Below are 18,652 nucleotides of genomic sequence, written 5' to 3'. Positions count from 1 at the left end.
TTCGCACTAAGTCGCCTGGAGCTAATTTAGCTGGGTGGGATTTTGCCCCAAGGTCCTTACTTCCTTAATTCAATTTAAAATTCTTGAACCCAGAATTTAGCTCCATTTCACTTCCTGGTGTCCCTTTAATACTCAAACCATATATTTTGTATCTTTCCTTTTTCAACCTGCTCCTTTTCATTAAAATGTTCTTCATAAGAGTGTAACCACACAACAGAATTTACACCAGACTGTTTTGAGACTTTCCTTTTCAAAGCAATTAATCTAAATGTTTTCATCTTAAACTCAGGCAGACTCTTTGGACCAGGGCAAAAAGCAGCCATGTTCTTCATCAAAATACTACAAAAACAGTCTCTTGGCCACATACTGAAATTCTTCACTGAAACCAAGTCAGCACATTTCAAATCACTCTCAGTAACAAAGTCTTCCGTATTCTTACTAGGATGGCCCATTAAGCCCCATTTAAAGCCTTCCACAGCTTTCCAAATCCAAAGTCCCAAAATCCACAGTCTTCCAAACAAAAGCATGGTCGGGCCTATCACAGCAATACCCCACTCCTGGTACCAACTTCTGTCTTAGTTAGGGTTTTATTTCTGTGAACAGACACCATGACAAACGCAAGTTTAATAAAGAACAGCATTTAATTGGGGAAAGGCTTACAGGTTCAGAGATTCAGTCCAGCACCATCAAGGTGGGAGAATGGCAGCATCCAAGCAGTCATGGTGAAGGAGGAGCTGAGAGTTCTGTAACTTCATCCAAAGGAAGTCAGTAACAGTCTAAACATCCTCAGGCAGCTAGGAGGAATGTCTCCAAGCCCAGGCTCAGAGTGACACACTTCCTCCAGCAAGGCCACACCTTCTAATAGTGTCATTCCCTGGGCCAAGCATATGCAAACCATCACAAGGTGGGAGCCAGCAAGATAGTTCCTCAGGCAAAGGCACTTGCCACCAAGCTTATCAAACTTTGGTTTGATGCCTTCGAGTTCATAAGTTGGAAGAAGAAAATCATTTGCAAGCTGTCCTGGTTCTGTGTGTGCAAGCAGGAAAAGAGAAAAAAAGGAGTCTGGGAGAGAAGAAGAAAGAAAAAAAAAAACAAAACCATCCAAGGAGAACAGTGTCTTAGGAACAATATTCAAGATTGTCCTGTCAGTCTTTATAGATGCTCAATCACATACATTTATAAAAGCTTGTTGGTAGAACAATAAAAAATAATAATAATGCAGTCTTCCTGGGATTTTTAAAGAACTAAAGCATTTCTAAAAATAACACATCACTTTTAAATATCCCACAAAGCAGCCTGATTCACAAATCTAAAATAATCACGAGAACAGAGAAAAAACAAAAAACACAGAAACAACTTGTATTTGTTACACACATTTTTTAAGTTACAAAAGAAAAGCAAGATCACAAATATGTTGTATTAGCTCAATAGCTATTATTAATATGCTAACATAAATGTCAATTAAAAAGTACATATTCTTCAAGACAGAAAGACTGTTGGCTGCAAACAGGTAATCACAAAGCTGGTTTTCAACTTGTCACTATCAATCAACTTTTAAAATCTATTCAACATTTCTCAACAATTCAGTTGAGAATTTCAGCCAGTCAGCAACTGCCTTGCTTTGGAAACCTCAAAGTCAGCCAATCCTTCAACTATGTCACTTTTGAAAACTAGCCAATTTTAAACCGTCATGCTTCCTTCAAAAGCCTGGATGATTGTGGTGTTTCTTGCTTAAATAACATGCAAGCCCATCTTAGCTTTAGCCCCATTTGTAGTGATCTCTTCATGCCAAAATTCAGCTAATATTGTGGCTATCTGAATATTAATTTTTTTCTTCTTGTGGGTAAGAAAAATATTTGTTAAAACAATCCATTTTCATTAAGGTAGACTCCTTCAAGACCTTAAAGTATAATTATAGCCATCCTTGCCTGCAGCTCTTCCTACTCTTAAGACTTAAGTCTCATACTGTCCACTCCAGTCAGTAGATGTATCATAAAATACTAAAGCATCTGACTGCTAAAATGTATACCAAGAATTAACTGCTATTAAATAATCTCCAAACAAGATAACTGCTTAAGTAGTTAAATAGCCATCATTTTCAGCTAATAAAAATAATGGCCAGCTTGGTTTTATAAAATGTAAAAATAAAAAAATATTACACTGTATTTATTTGGGCAAACTGATAAACTCTTGCTTACAATTTAAGAAAAAAGCAACTATCACCAGCTCTTATCCCACCACAAAAGTGACACACCCATTAGAGTACAGGAAGTCTGTTCAGAAGGTTCCATTAACCTCCATAATATCATTCTGTCCGTGGATTAGCTTAACATAGACAAAACTAAGAGGAAACCCTCAATTTTGAAATGAAAAGGCTAACCTTTCTATCTCCTTTTCGTATTTGAAGCCATACTGACAAGAATACTAGAGATTCTGATTCAAAGGGGGGCACAAATGGGTGTGCTTTCCCAAACAGGACTCAATCTGAATAGCAAACTGACTGCTTCTACAGACTTCCTTATGTAGTTTCATGTAAATACCAATAAAAGCTGCATTTTTGTGGACTGCTTCTGGACCTACATCTTCTCAAAAACAAAATTATAAATAGAAAATCCTGTTACTGTATAGTTTAGCAAAATCAGGAAACCCCACTCAAGTCAAATTTGGGCAGGATCACACACACTGATTTTACCAAGTGACTCAAGAAGGAACCTAAGCCTATGTTTCAAGAGACCAATGTAGTCAGAGAATACATTTGGTGAATTTAACCAAAAGTCAAGTTCATATATATGGAAATATTTGGAAAGGCAGTATAACTCAATGGAAACAATAAAGGTACACATATGAGTTGGGAAACAGGTTGTCCTCTATAAGACAGAAATAATAGCTACACATCACAGGATTCTTAGGAAGAAAAGCTGAGTGGCAATAATACGTAACTGAAAGTAGTCTTAAATATTAAGACTTAACACCAAGTTCACTCTGCTTTTATCACTAACTTGTCCTAACACATAGGATGAATCATTTGACCTGCACTTATTTTCTTACCCATCAAATTATGAAGAAAATATATGCCCTCCACATCTTACAGATGCTGCCAAAAATCACAAACAAAACTGATACAGAAAAATATTTTTGAAAATTAACAATTATGTAACCAAGTAGCTAATCCAGTATGTATAAAAACATGAAAAAAAATGAGATTGAAGAAATGCTCAGGTTAAAATCACTTGCTGCTTGCTCTTGAAGAGGAGCAGGGTTTGTTTCCCAGCACCCACATGGTGTTCACAAGCATCTTTAACTCCAGTTCCAGGGCATCCAATGCCCTCCTCTAGCTTCCATGGACACTATGTGCACATGCATAACGTGCAGATAAAACATTCAAACACAGAAAATAAATATTTTTACTCTGCATTGCTAATCATTTTGAAAAAGATGAAGGAAGGAGAAAAGTGAATAAATGAGTAGCAAGCATTATGATTTGGAGCTTAAATGTCTTCCAAAGACTCACACGCAAAAGGTTTGGTGGCCAGCCTACCATGCTGGAACTTTCAGGAGGCAGAGCTTACTCTGATCTCTTCCACTATAAGTTCCTCCCCACACTGAACTGCGCAACCATGGGCCTAAAGCAATGAGACCAAAGGTGTATGTGTTTCCATCTTAAGGGGCTGGTTAACAGAAACACTACCATGTGGTTGGCACACTTACAAACAATGGAAACCTGCCTACGTATTTCACACATGGCCCCTCCACTGCCCACTGCTATGTAAGCAACATTTCAAACCAGTTCCTTATTTTACTAGTGAGTCCTGTCAACACAGAGAGATAGTCAAATATCAGAATTTATTTCATTTGGTAATAATTTTATCAATGCCAAATAAAACTAACACAGATTTAGTAAAGTATGCAAGACTTTGAGTAGTACTTTTGTTCAAAAGGACTCTTGGGGAGCTTCCAATCCATCATGCAATTGCATAGGCCTTCTTTTGCTCCTTTGCCCTTTCACACCCCATCTCTCAAGTGTGAGGCAGGGGAAAGGGACGAAGGAAGCCAGAATGAACTCATCAACATGTATTTATGCATTTCTTCTACTCCGATTCTATTCCCACAGGTTTTTCCTCATGGTATGCTCCTCCATGAAGAGAATCATGTTTATTCATCTCCAAATTCCCCAAACATAACCAATACCCTTCCATGTAAAGTCACTCTTACCAGCTATGAATGAGTCAGTGGAAGGAGACTAGAGATAGAGATGTGAACGAGACAAAAACCTCACTGGCACTGAACCCACAATCCTGTGGAGATGAGAGACAAAAGAATGGATGTTAGCTGCAAAGATCCAATCAGATAAGGACGACCAGCCAGCACAGTCTGACCATGGAAAGTTTCTTCTCTTTCCTCATATCAACCCAGGATTAGAAAAGAACAAAATCAGTCTGTCTTTTCAAAAATATGTGTATTTCCATCCCTGACCACAGTCATTTCATATCTACTCAACATGTCCACAATGGGGTAATTACAGACATTAACCTGGATTGACTCTCAAGTTAGAGTACTTGGGTGTGAATTCCACTTCTAACAGTCACAACCTCATGGCAATGGGCAGGGACTTGAGACAAGTAGCCAGAAGTTTGCCCTACTAGATAATTTAAGGCTCCCTGTACATCCATTTTCTCATTTGCAAAACGTAAACAGTCAATTCTTAGAACATACAACTGTTTTAAGGATTAAATGAATATATGTACAAATACTTAAAACCTTGCCTGGACTATAGTTCATATATACATATGCCAACTATTATTGCTACCACCACTCATTACTACATCTAACAAACGTCTAGAACTTAAGTACTAGACTTATTTCTCCTCCCAAACCTCTCGTCTCAGAACACAGCACCACTATTCTCCTAGTTCTTCCACCCTAACCCTAAAGAGCCATTCCTTGTCCTTTCTCTTAGCATCCCTGGGGTATTAGTAAGTCCTGCCAGTAGTCTATGAGTTTCACATCTTAATGTCACCTCCCCAGATGCCTCCACCAGCCTAAGGTACCACACCATCTCCCTTCTCAAAGTACAGCACAGCACACACCTATTTTCAGGACACCTCCACCACTCTTATGACTCTACAATTAACTCTCCATTGAGCAGAGTAGAAAATAGATGCTAGTCCTATGACACAAACTGTCTTGTGGCTTTCCATTAACTTCACAGTAACATATCTGCTTTGCCACAGACTCCAAGACCCCCCCCAGAGCCTATCAGATGTTTCAGGGTTACAGGCCAACACTTTCTTTCTCCATCCTTACTATGCTCTGAGACAGAATAGACATTTGGAACATAGCCTCTCAAATCAGATGACCTAAATTCAAATGGTAAAAAATGACAGCAGTGCCAAACAAACCTAATGTAAATTTAGTAAAATATGCAAGACTCTGAGTCTCTTAAGCTTTTAGCTTGAGTATATCTAACATGAGTGCCAGTTTCCTAACCTATAAAAACAGAGGCATTTTTCTTAACTAGACAGGTGGCTGTAAAGCATTCAGTGTTTAGAACTGTACCTTGCATATGGTAAGCTTTACAGGCTGGACAGTTAGACTGTCTCCATTCACTACACCCAAACAGAGATTGAACTCAGGCAAGAGCTCTACCTCTAGCTGTATATTCCTCAGGACTATTTATACCCAGGCAGGCCCTGGGCTCCATCCACAGACAAGGCAGTTCTTTAACTGTGTTTCTCCTGCCTCAGCCTCCCAGGGAGCTTGAATGGCACCAGTTGGGCTCCTTGTGTGCTCCTATTCTACCTCAGAACAAGTCAACATCTCCTCCCTTGGACAGTCTGTCCTGAAAGACTCATTGAAAACCAGCTTTCGCTGATCCTCACTATCCTGCCTTCCTTCCTTTCACAGCTCACACCAATAACTTTGTATGCCCATGGCTTGTGTCTACTTCTCCACTTCCTGAGAAGTCAGCTACAATCAGACTTTATTTCCAGGTCTGAATCAGCACCTGGCATCTCATTGTGGATGGGGTCTGATACAAACAACAATACCATACTTACAAAGCTCTCCCTCAAGGTCTCATCTGATCCTCATAAAAGTAACAAACTATACTATCATCTCCCAGTTTAGAGAGAGACATGTAAAAACAGTTCTAAGACTTACGTGACTTGTCTTTGGAAAGCTACTAACGGGAGAACAAAACTCAGAAGTCCTTTGATTCAAGGGTCCTCTGTAAGGATATTACACTCTCCACTGAAGTCACAAAAATGTGGCCTCTTAATCTACTGTATAAGTCCATCCTAGGGTGTGTATATTCCCTTCAAAGTTCCTGAGGAGTACTTGTCCCAGAGTTGGAAGTGTTACAATGTTGTAACTAACTCACTTATCTAAAGGCAAGATTTTTAAATCCTAAAGGCAGACAAGTTGACTCTATGCATTTGTGTTGAGTATAATAATTAGTATGGGCTGCAAAAACCATTTTTCTTTAATTGCCAGACTAGGGGAACAAGTACTGCCAAGATCTCTGTGATACTGATATCCCTTATTTATTAATTCCTGGTTAATTAATACTGTAGCTGAGATACCTTCAAGTTCCAAAGTCATGATCCAATGGGTTGGAGTAGGTGTGTGTGTGAGGCAAAGTCCTGAGAAAGATCCTTACATACAAATGGATCACCACATTCCTCAGAATACTAAATGTCTTAACTGTTGTGTAGGATTACATAGTTTAGGTTAGCTCACAGGGTCTCAAGACATTGCGGGCGTTTGGAAAGCAGAATAAAGAAGGCTTTAGGCAACACAGCATGTAATTTGTCATCAGCGACCTGGGCATTTGCAGGATCCCAAGGGAAGACCAACCGACGCAGGGCAGCTAATCTTTGAGGAGGTTCTCTATCCCAGACTAACCGAGCATGTCCTACTGTAAAGACGAGAATGGAGTCTGGAAATCTCATCTCTTTATCAAAGAATTTTAGGGAGGGCGTCGCCAGTTCCCTGTTCACAGGCCTTAGCTGCCCGCTCTTGGCTGTCACAGGCCAGCGGGAAAGGTGCCGGCCAGGCTCAGGAACGGTCTCGCCTCCATAAACCGGCGCTGCCAGGGAGGGCGGGCTCCCGGGCTCCCACTTGGGGCGGTCACCAGCCCGGCGTCAAGCTGGGCAGCTCCCGTGTGTCCCGAGGCTTCCCTGTGCCCGCGGCTAACACCGCGACCACGACAGCGATCAGCCCGGTGTCCCGCGAGCCCCGCAAGCCAGGCAGCTGCAGGATCCTCGCAAACTTACAGTTTTCCCACTGCGTACGCGTCACGGCGGGATGACGTCACGGGCCGGCTTCAACGAGGTCAGCCCGCGGGCGCGGCGCTCCGGCTTAGGCCCCGCCTCCAGCGCGCGGCGGGAGACGCCCCGTCCCGCCCAGCCTCGGCTGGCGCGCAAGCGCACACGGCCAACTGCTGCGTGCCCGTGAGCTTCGCAGGCAGACGCAATCAGGCTGTCACTCTTCACCATCGTCACACAGCCCCAGAGGCAAGGTCGGGGATCGATCGACCGAAGGGGAGAGACCACGGGAACAAATCAAGTTCTCGCTCGGGCTTAGGGCCGGCGAAAGGGTTCTTACGTAGTTCTTCCTCAGACACTGCCTTCCTCCCCTCACCTGTTCACTAAAACTGCAACACGTTTGATAACAGACAGGTTTCCGCCTGGGTCATAGGGGCACCTTTCCCATGGTTCTTTGCGCGGTCTCATTTCTGCTCAGACCCAGCCACGCCCGCGCCCGGCTGGACACGCCCTTTCAGGACAACCACTAAAAGCCCCGCTTATGTCAGGCCCGCCCACGCCCGGCTAGGACACGCCCCCGAGACCCGCCCTTCCGGCTCCGGCATTTTGCAGTCTCCTGCAGCCGAGCGGCCACGCCCTCCCTGTATGCTTCTTGCTGAAGGGGGCATCTTCTTCTGTGTTCCCTTTTTGGACCCAGGAAACCTTTTACAAGTCACGTGTTAAGTTTAACAAAGTAGTGACCTGTGAAACTTTCCAGCCAACCACCACACAAGGAAAGCCCAGCTGTTTAAGTCCAGTTCTGGATAAAAGAGAAAGTGAGGAAGAATGGACCACAGAATCTGAAGACTTGAAATCTGCTTTCTAGGAGCCCTACGTTACTCTTTAGACTGAAAATAATAAATCTTATGATTTAAAAAAAGCATTTCAAACTATGTTAAAGCTAGTCCTAGAAGAGGATATACTGAATATAATTTGTTTATTCATAATTCAGTGTATATATATATATATATATATATATATATATATATATATTCAGTATATAATTAATAGGCAAAAAGCCAGGTCAGGGATTTTGTATATTTAAATCTAAAATGGTTTGTTTACACTTTACTGCAGAAGTGATGGCTGGAAAGTAGTAGCTTTTAGCCAGAGATGAGAGTTGGTTGAAAATAAACTTGACTAAAACAGGAGAGAGTTGAGTTCCGTGCCAGTCTAAGCAAGTGTTCCAGCACAGACTGAACGGAAGAAATCCTGCATCAAAAAAGTGAAGTACAACAATCATGTATTCCATGATAATACACATAATTCGTTTTGAAATAACAATCTGTGCATTTAAATACCATGCAATGTTTTGATTCTTATCGAATGGCATAAGATAAATTTGTACTCTGTACATAATTTTAACAAGACTTTTTTGTGCAACGATGTAGAAAAATATCATTTTAAAAACTTGCACGTATCTTTAAATTGTATTTATTTTTCACTTAGAACAATTTTTAATATACCATATTTTCATTATTCACATGTTTATAAGTCTTCTATATCATTTCTCAAAACATGAATTTTCTAAAGTAATATAGCTAATACCTGAGATCCTCCCACAGGCAAATGTCATATGTAATTTTTTTTAGAGTAGAAATACTATGTAGCAGATGTGTTGAATGTTTTTAGCATAGGTTTTAATATAGAGCATAGTGAATAAACCAACACCCTGAACACTAAGTAAGGGTGGAGTGCCTTAGTGCTCCAAGTGCTGAACCTGGACAGTGCAGGCATCTAATCTGAAAGGCAGCTGCTTGCAGCTCCTCTCTCTGTAAGAAATACCGCATGCTAGCTTCCCTTTACTCACTTAGAGCAAATGCCAGCTCATTACAGGACTTCCACCAACTGCGACTGTGCATCTACGTGAGTATTTTCTGAAAAGCCACCTTTCACAGGTGAATGTATCCCTCATCAGAGATATTTCACATAGTGCTAACTTCTTACCCATTTCCTCCACAGTTCTATTTGACATTCACATTCCTTTCTCTGTCTTTGGTTTCACACATTTTTTTCTTTCTTGCATGAAGGTACAGGTCTTTAAAAATAAATGTGTGGGACTCGGGAGATGGCATAGTGGGTGAAACGCTTGCTTGATGCAGAAGTATAAGGACCTGAAAACAAATCTTAAGAGTCCATATAAACTTGGATTTAGTAACTCCAATCTGTAATTGGAGCTCTCCTATAGTGAGGTGGGAGCGGGAGATGGGAGAATCTCTGAAAGCTTCTGGGCCACCTAATCTATAGCACAGCAATAGCTAGCAGAAACTTGCCTCAAACAAGTTAGAAGAGTAGGACCCACAAGAGAGGCTCTTTTCAGACTTCCAAATGTATACCTTGGTACTCAAGTAGGCCAGCACACAAATACACACACATACACACACACACACATATACACACATACAGTCACAAATATACACGGATATACACACATACACAAACACACACACATACACACACATACACACATACACACACACACATCCTACACACAAACTTGTGGCATTAAGGGAAAAAAACAATGAACAATCAAGTGATTCAATGATACTTTTGAGATCCTCTCACTTTGATATGTACTTTCCAGAGTCCTCTGCTTCAATACACATAATGCTCTCCTTATTTCTACTAAGCAAGCTGAATAAAGCCCCACTGCACCCTTGCAAACAATGGCTTATGTTCCCTGGGTGCTAAATGCCAAGGACCTTTGAAACTGGGTATATGCTATAATTATTCTCATTTTACCCACTGAGCAAGCAGGACTGCAAGAGACAAAGTCAGATGCAGGTTACAGATACGAATAATAGAAGAAAGGCTTGAAACCTTACTTCCTATCCCACACTCGTAATAATTATTGATCAGTATTATCTCATGTGAAAAAATAATAATTTAAGAAACAACCAATCGCTTCGCATCTTTATGGCTAAGATCAAATGAAGAAACAACTAAAAAAAAAAAAAGGAAGAAAAAAAAAGTCAAAGATATGTTATGTAAATTTTAACTCAAAACAGTGACCACTACCCACTTCGATGGGTTGAATATCCCAACCCACAACTCTTTCAGAGGACTGCTACTCTACTGGAGGCCAAGCCAATACTAAGAACCCCAGAGTCCACACAAGTCACCAAAACCCCAGCAAACACACCGTCTGGGATCTGAAGACCAGAGATGAAACCGAAACTATGGAGAAAAACATCCATTCAACAAAGATAAATTCAAAAATTGGCATTTAACCCCAAACCCAGATGACTAGCAGTCAGGTAAGAACACAATAGAAACAGCCAGGCCACCACCAGAATCCAGATGTCTCACTACAGCAAGCTCTAGATATCCCCACACAGCTGGAGCACAGTAAAAGAAAGGACCTGAAATTCAATCTCATGAAGAGGATAGAAGCTCTTAACCAACAAATTAATAAGTCACTTGAAGAATCCAGGAAAACACAGTCAGGCAAAGGAGATGAAGTAAAACTGTTTCAGACCTGAACACAGAAGTAGAAGCAATAAAGAAAACACAAACCGAGAGAATCCTGGGATGTGGAAAACTCAGGTGAGAGAACAGGGTCCACAGACACAAGCATCACTAACAGAACACAAAAGATGAGAGAGAGAATCTCCGGCATAGAAAATACAACAAAAGAATTTGATACATCGATCAAAGAAGATCATCTTTAATAAATAGTGCTGGTGTAACTGGCTGTCTGCATGTAAAAGAGTGCAGATAGATCCATGTTTATCACCTTGCACAAAACCCAAGTTCAAGTGGATCAAAGACCTCAACATAACCAAATAGACTGAACCTGGTAGAAGAGAAAGTGGGGGAGAGCCTTGAATGCACTGGCAGAGACAACAACCTGAACAGAACACAGATAGAACAGGCACTAAGATCAGTAATTAATAAATGGAACTTCATAAAAACGAAGTTTCTGTAAGACCGAGGATACTGCCAACAGGACAAAATGGTAGCCTACAGAATGGGAAAAGATCTTCACCAACCCCACATCTGACAAAGGGCTAACTTCCAAAATGTATAAAGAACTCAAGAAATTAGGCATCAACAATCCAAATAATTCGATTAAAAATTGGGCACAGAGAATTCTCAACAAAGGAATCTCAAATGGCCAAGAAGCACATAAAGAAATGTTCGACATCCTTAGGAATCAGGGAAGTGCAAATCAAAATAACTCTGAGAGACCATCTTATACCTGTCAGAATGGCAAAGATACAAAACACAAGTGACAACTTGTGTTGTTTAGGATGTGGCACCATAAGAACATTCCTCCATTGCTGATGGAAATGAAAATATATACCACCACTTTGTAATCAATATGGTAGCTTCCCAGAGAATTGGGAAAAAATATTCTACCTCAAGACCCAGGAGTTATCAGTATAGCACCACTTCCTGGGATTATAACCAAAAGATGCTCCATCCTTTCACAAGGACAATTGCTCAACTATGTTCATAGCAGCTTTGTTCTTAATAACCAGAAACTGGAAACCATAGAAGATGTCCCTCCACCAAAGAATGGAGTAAAGAAAATCTGGTACATTTATAATATGTAATATTACTCAGCTGCTAAAGAAATAACATCATGAAATTTGCAGGCAAAGAGATGCAACTAGAAAATGTCATCTTGAGTGAAGTAACCCAGACCCAGAAAGACAAGCATGGTATGTGCTTGCTTGTCAGTAGATATTAGTAGTAGATCCATGCTACAATCCACAGACCCAGAGAAGCTGAGTAACAAGAAGGACTTAAGGACTGACGTATGAATCTCCCTGGGGAGGAGAAATAAAATAGACAGTGTGAATGGATGGGGTGGAGGAGTTGGGGGGGGAGTACTAAGAAAGTGGAAAGGGGAGGGACAGAAAAAGGAGGAATTAGGTGGGGAGGATGGAAAGAGAAACAACTGGAATTGGGGGCATAGCCAGGACAGGCTAGTAACCTAATGTAATGGAAACTCTCAGGGCTACCCTAGCTAAGACTCCTAGCACTGAGGGATGGGGAGCTTGAACTGGCCATCTCCTGGAACCAGGCAAGCTTTTCAGTAGAGGGATTGGAATACCAAGCCAGCCCTAAAACCTTCAACCTACAATTTTTTCCAGCCTACAAAATGTGCTGTGTGGCACATAAGTTGTAGGAGTGGCCAACTAATGACTGGTCTAGCTTGAGGCCCATGCCATGAGAGGGAGTCCACCCCTGACACTGGCTGGAGGTGCAGGACCCAGAGATCGGATAGCCCAGAGACCTAGGATAGAACCAAACACAGTTGGAAAAAAAAAAGTAAAAATCAAACAGTGTCTGTGAAATGATTCCTGATGACACTGTGCTGTACTCGGAGCTTGGCATCTAGCCCGATGTCAACACAGAGGCTGCACCCAGCAGCCGATGGAAATAGACACAGAGCCCCACAGCAGAGCTTGGGGAACACTGCTGAAGAGGGAGGTGAAGGATTGTAGGAACCAGAGGCATCAAGGACACCACAAGAAAACCCTCAGAATCAACTAACCAGGCTCACAGGGGCTCACAGAGACTGGGCTGACAACCAGGGAGTCTGCATGGGTCTGACATAGGTCCTCTGCAAATATGTTACAGTTGCATAGCTCCTTCTTCTACTGGGACTCCTAGCAATGAGAGGGGCTGTCTCCAACTGGTCTGCTCTTTGGGCCATTTCCCTCCTATTGGGTTGCCTCATTCAGCCTTAATAAGAGAGGTGGTACCTAGTCTTACTGCAACTTCATTTGCCATGTTTGATTTCTATCCATGGGAGGCTTCTGTTACTGAAGAGAATCCAAGGAAGAGGAAGAACAGATGTGGGGGTGGAGGGGAAGTGGGGTAGGAGGGACTGAGTGGGGAGGAGGGAGGGAAACCAGTCAGGATGTAAAAAGAAGAAGAAATAAATAGACAAAACACTGACACAGTGCATCATTACTGTCAGAACGTCCTGTTTTAAGGTTCTCACTGTGGCCCAGGAAGATAAATTTATGCAACCGTGTGTAAGAAGCCTGTGCTAAAAATAATCTTGGTCAGGTGTGGTGGCGCCTGTCTTTAGTCCTTGTACTCTGGGAGCAGTGGCAGGCAGATCTCTGTGACTTCAAGACCAGTCTGGTCCGTGTAGTGAATTACAGGCCAGCCAGACAGTGCATGCCAGAAAAAAAGAATTGGGGGGGGGGGGGTCTTCCAGAAAATACTTGTTTCTGGTCACTACTTGTTTTATCTACCCTCCTCAATATGCTAAACAAGTACTTTGCCTTGAGATATATACATATGTGGGGAAAGGGAGACCCACAAACAAACCCTCCTTTTGACCGGAATCTAAGTTGCCTAAGCTGGTATTGAACTTGCTGTAATCTATAGGCAGTCCCATACTTGAACTTACAATACCTTCTTCCACCCCCAGCCTCAGTATCCTGTGTATCAGGGATTATAGATCAGGCACCAGACCGTTTAATGCTTGAATAATATGTGTGTATTCTAGGCTGTGATGCTAAATTATCCCCACATATGTTGCCTACTTAGAGCACAGCAGGCACAGCTATTAGTAGAGGATCTGATGCTAATACAAACCAGCACTGTCCGTGCTCTCAAGAGTTTACGGTCTCAAAGAATGTGTGTGTGTGCCTCTACTGTGCTGCCCAGAAGATGTGCAAGGCTTGTTCTTTGCTCTCCTGCGTGCTGAAACCAGTGAGGTGCAGGGGCAGCCCTTCGCTCTCACACATTGCTTACCTGCCTGTCACAGTTGTGGCAGTGGTGGTGGGCATTTCCCAGGGCCCACATCATTACTAAGTGGCAAACAAGGAGTGGGGCCAGCTCTCCCATGCTGCCAAAGTCAGGGTCCAGCTCAGCACAGTGCTTGGATATCAACATGTCCTCGGGCAGCAGCCCAGACCAGGGACATCCACATTACTTTTGGTGGTAACAAGAGCCTCAGACATCAACACAGTTCTTGGTGGTAATCGAAACACAGACCCAGAAGTGGCCCCCAGTGGCAGTATAAGTCTTGATGTCACCATGGCCTCATGTGGCAGCAAATGCCACTCAGGTCACTATATCCCCCAGAGATAGCACAGTCCTCAGACACCTACATTGTCTTAGGGGGCAGCTCAGGCCTCCAAAATCCTCATGGCCTTTGGTGATAACTCAGGCCACAGACCCCAGCTGCTGCAGGACAACAGAGAGACCCAGACATGGCCTTCAGCAGCAGCCAATTTCCAGACACCAGCAAGGCCCAGATGGTTGTGTGAGCTCCTCATATCATCTGTTTCTCACCTCCATCTTGTCTCCCATCTCTTTCCATAATGCACAAACAATCCTGAGTAATAAAAGAACTTCAGGAGATATCATGAGCCCCTATTTCAAGTTGTGCTATTGAGCTACAATATGCGCGTAATTAACACAAAACAAGACATGCGGTTCTTTTACTATACTAGGTTTTTTTTAAAGCTAACCTGGTGTGTGTGTGTGTGTGTGTGTGTGTGTGTGTGTGTTTTCATACGAAGTTGAAAAATTGTCCTTTCAAGATCTGTGAAGATTTGTGGTGGAGTTTAGCTGCAGATTGCTTTGAATATATACATTGCTTTTGGTAAGATGGCCATTTTCATTTTGTTAATGCTACGGATCCTTGAACAAGGGAGATCTTTTCATCTTCTGCTATCTTCTCCAATTTTTTTCTTCAAAGACTTTAAATTCTTGTCAGACAGGTCTTTCACTTGCCTGGTTAGAGTTACATCTAGATATTGTATGTAATTTGTGTCTATTGTGAAGAGTGTTGTTACCCTGATTTCTCTCTCAGACTGTTGATTGAGAATGAATCTTCACTGAATTCTAGAACATCTTTAATTTCTTTATTTCTCCCTGGACTCAGTCGTCATTCACTAGAGAGTTGGTCAGTCTCCATGAGTATGTAGGCTTTCTGTTGTTTCTGAAATCCTGCTTTAATCCATGGTGGCCTATTAAATCACAGGGGATGATTTCAATGTTCTTGTACTGATTGAGAATTGTTTTGTGACTAAATATGTGGTCAATTTTGGAGAAGATCCCTTGAGTTGATGAGAAAACAGTATAGTCTTTTGTGTTTGGCTGAAATGTTCTATAGATGTCTGTTAGATCCATTTGAGTTATAACATCTGTTAGTTTTGTTATTTTTCTGTTTAGTTTCTGTCTGGATGACCTATTCATTGGGTAGGGTATTGAAGTCCACCACCATTAATGTGTGGGGTTTGATATGTGGTTTAAGTTTTAGTGATGTTTGTTTTACACATGTGGGTGCCCTTGCATTTGGGACACACATGTTCGAAATTGAATTGTCATCTTGGTGGATTTTTCCTTTGATGAGTATGAAGTGTCCTACCCCATCTTTTTGATTAATTTTAGTTGGAAGTCTATTTTGCTGAATATTAGGATGACTACAGCAGCTTGCTTCTTGGATACATTTGCTTGGGGAATCTTTTTCCAGCCCTTTACTTTGAGGTAATATCTATCTTCGATGTTCATGTTCTTCTTGTGTGCAACATGAGAATGAATTCTGTGTTGTCATTCATTCTGTTCCCTTGTGTCTTTTTATTGGGGAACTGAATCCACTGATATCAAGAAATATTGATGGCCTCTAATTTTGTTGTTGGAGGGGGGTGAGTGTGTGTGTGTGTGTGTGTGTGTGTGAACATACACATGTGTGCACATATGTCTCCCCTCTTTTGTTTTTGCTAGTGTGAGATTTACTTCCTGTGTTTTAATGGATATAGTTAACCTCCTTGGGTTGAGGTTTTCTTTCTAGTCTCTTCTGAAGGGTTGAATTTATGAATAGATATTGTTTGAATTTGAATTTATCATGGAATGTCTTACTTTCTCTATCTATGGTGATTGGAAGTTTTGCTGGGTATAGTAGTCTGGGTTGACATTTGTAGTCTCTTAGAATCTATAAGGTATACAACTGTCCAGATCTGCCCACGTCCTTCTGGCATTTAGAATCTCCATTGAGAAATCAGATACAGTTCTAATAGGTATGTCTTTACATATTGCTTTTTCTTTTTCTCTCACACATTTTAATATTCTTTTTCTGTACATTTAATGTTTTGATTATTATATAGTGGGAATATTTTCTTTTCTGGTCCAATATATTTGGTGTTCTCTATGCTTCTTGTATCTGGATAGACATCTTTAGGTTAGGGAAATTTTCTTCTATGACTATAGAAAATATTTTCTGTGCCTTTGAACTAGGATTCTTCTTCTATTTGCATTATTCTTAGATTTGGTATTTTCATAGTGTCCTAGATTTTCTGGATGTCTTGGCCTCCAGTATTTCACATTAAACATCCTCTTTGACCAGTGTATGCCTCTTGTCCAACTTGAATTGTGTTGGCGAAGTTTGCCTCTGTGGTTCCCATTTGTGGTTCCAAGTTTTCCATTTCCAGATTTCCCCCAGTTTCATTTTAATTGAGTCTATTTCCATGTTCAGGTCTTGAATCGTTTTATTCATCCATTCCCTTCCATTGTTTGATTGTGTTTTCATAGATTTTGTTAAGGGACTCAGCTATACTGGTATATTCAGAGCCTGCTATGGTAGGGTTTGTGGCTCGAGTGGAGACATATTCTTCTGGGTGTTGTTGGTTGTATTTTAATATTGGTGTCTAGAAATGTGGTATGGGGAGATTGAAATTCTAGGTGCTGATATCTGGTCTTGTCTTTTTAGGTGGGTGTTTTGTTGCTTAGTTTCTGTTTCCTCTCTAGGTCTTAGGAGACTGTGGTGTCTGTGTGTTGCCTGGTAGAGATCCTGATAGATGTAGCCACTTGGGGTATCAGTTAAAAAATGTTTCTGGGTATTGTGAGTTGTCACTTAGGAATAGAGATGGCTGCAGGGATGGGGAAGTGAGTGTCTACGGGAAAGGGGAGGGGAGCAGGGTATTCTACCAGGACCAGCTCAGTCTCCTGGGAATGGGAGCAGAAAGTGAGAAGGGGTTACAGCAGAAAGTCTGCTACAGAGTTTGGGATGAGACTAGTGGATTGGACAAAGAGGAAGATCAGAGGGAGTGGTGAAGATCTGCAGCTAACCTACATGCTTTCCTGGCCAGCACATCCTGGAGGCTCCCAGGGAATGTCCCAGAGGGCTGGGACAAAGCGACTAGTGAAGGGAGGTTAGATGGAAATGATCTGTGTGATCAACTGGGCACTGGGGTGAGAGGAAGCTGCAGAGCTGGGGGTGAGCCTGGAGAATTAGATTTGGGGGAGTAGAAGGAGAGATGAAGACCTTCCATTAACCTTCCTGCTTCTCTGATGAGGAAGTGGGGTAGGGGTCTTTAACAAGTCACAAGGGTGGCACAGGCATCCTTGTCTCTTATGTGAACACAGAAAGAAGGTGGCATGCAGAAGCCAGTCAGGAAGCCCTCATCAGACTTCTAACATGCTTAAATGTTAATCCTGGACTTCCATAAAAACCAAATTTCTGTTATTTTGTTTGTAGTGTTTTGTTAGAGCAGCCCTAATGGATTAAGACGTATGTTCTACCTGCTATCTGGTAAAGCAACCTGTTAAGTGGGCACAAAGTAGAAAACAAATGTCAGTAGAAATTTTTGATGGTCCTTAGAGCATCCCAGATAGAAACGCTGACATGTCTGACTCTTTCTAAGGGCCAGGGAAGGAAAAGGGGGAAAAATAATTAGCATTAGATTTACAGGTAAGAGAGGGGGTAGGCCATATTCCTACCTAGACATTGCTTTGGCCAGCAGTATTTTCTTGTTACTCCTGATCAATCTAGCCAACTGAGAAGGCTCTTACTGTTTTCATTACATATATACAACATGCCTGTTGGATCCTGAGTAGCTTTGAATTTTTCTTTTAAAGGCTTGTGATCTTGAGTTTAATTGTTATTATTTAAATCTTGTCACATAAAATAGGCTGGCTTCTTAGAATGGACCTGGTTCATACCTGTTTGCTGCAACTAAATTTTTGATACAGCTAATTCCCAGACTACTCTTCTTACAATACAGACCAATGTACTGTAAGTACTCAGGAAACAAATGCTGCAGGTTACACGGAAACCTACAGCTAAGAAGATAAAATCTGAGGTTGTTCTATGTGTGAGCTGCTAATTCATTGTGTTTCACTTTGTACTCTGAAGATGGGGGTTTTGTTGTTGTTTGTTGGTTTCTTGGTTTTTTTTTTTTTTATTTCTAAGACATGGTCTCACTGTGTAGCTTTGGCTGGCCTGGAACTGGCTTTGTAGACCAGGCTAGCCTCAAACTCACAGAGAGCCTTCTGCTCCATACTTTCCAAGTGCTACAGATTAAAAGCATGGGTCTGCCACCATGCCTATTATCTCAACCCATTTTAAAACTTTGATTTTGAGGCCAGTTTTT

General features: G+C 41.6%; 1 protein-coding gene across 2 annotated transcripts in view; it reads right to left on the bottom strand.

Moving 5' to 3' along the window:
• ZNF438 (zinc finger protein 438) overlaps positions 1 to 7,295 on the bottom strand; it is a 110,640-nt gene extending 103,345 nt beyond the window's left edge. Inside the window, exon 1 of one of the 2 annotated variants that reach the window (XM_080916830.1) lies at positions 7,275 to 7,295. The gene's annotated coding sequence lies outside the window, so the exon portion shown is untranslated. The remainder of the gene's footprint in view (positions 1 to 7,274) is intronic. The other variant, XM_080916829.1, reaches the window with a different exon arrangement.
• Between the last annotated feature and the right edge of the window lie 11,357 nt (positions 7,296 to 18,652).

Source organism: Micromys minutus (assembly GCF_963924665.1).
Source record: "Micromys minutus genome assembly, chromosome: 5".
In the NCBI taxonomy this organism is placed as follows: domain Eukaryota; kingdom Metazoa; phylum Chordata; class Mammalia; order Rodentia; family Muridae; genus Micromys; species Micromys minutus.
Note: the sequence above shows the minus strand (reverse complement) of the source record. Positions and strands in the feature narration are given on the sequence as shown.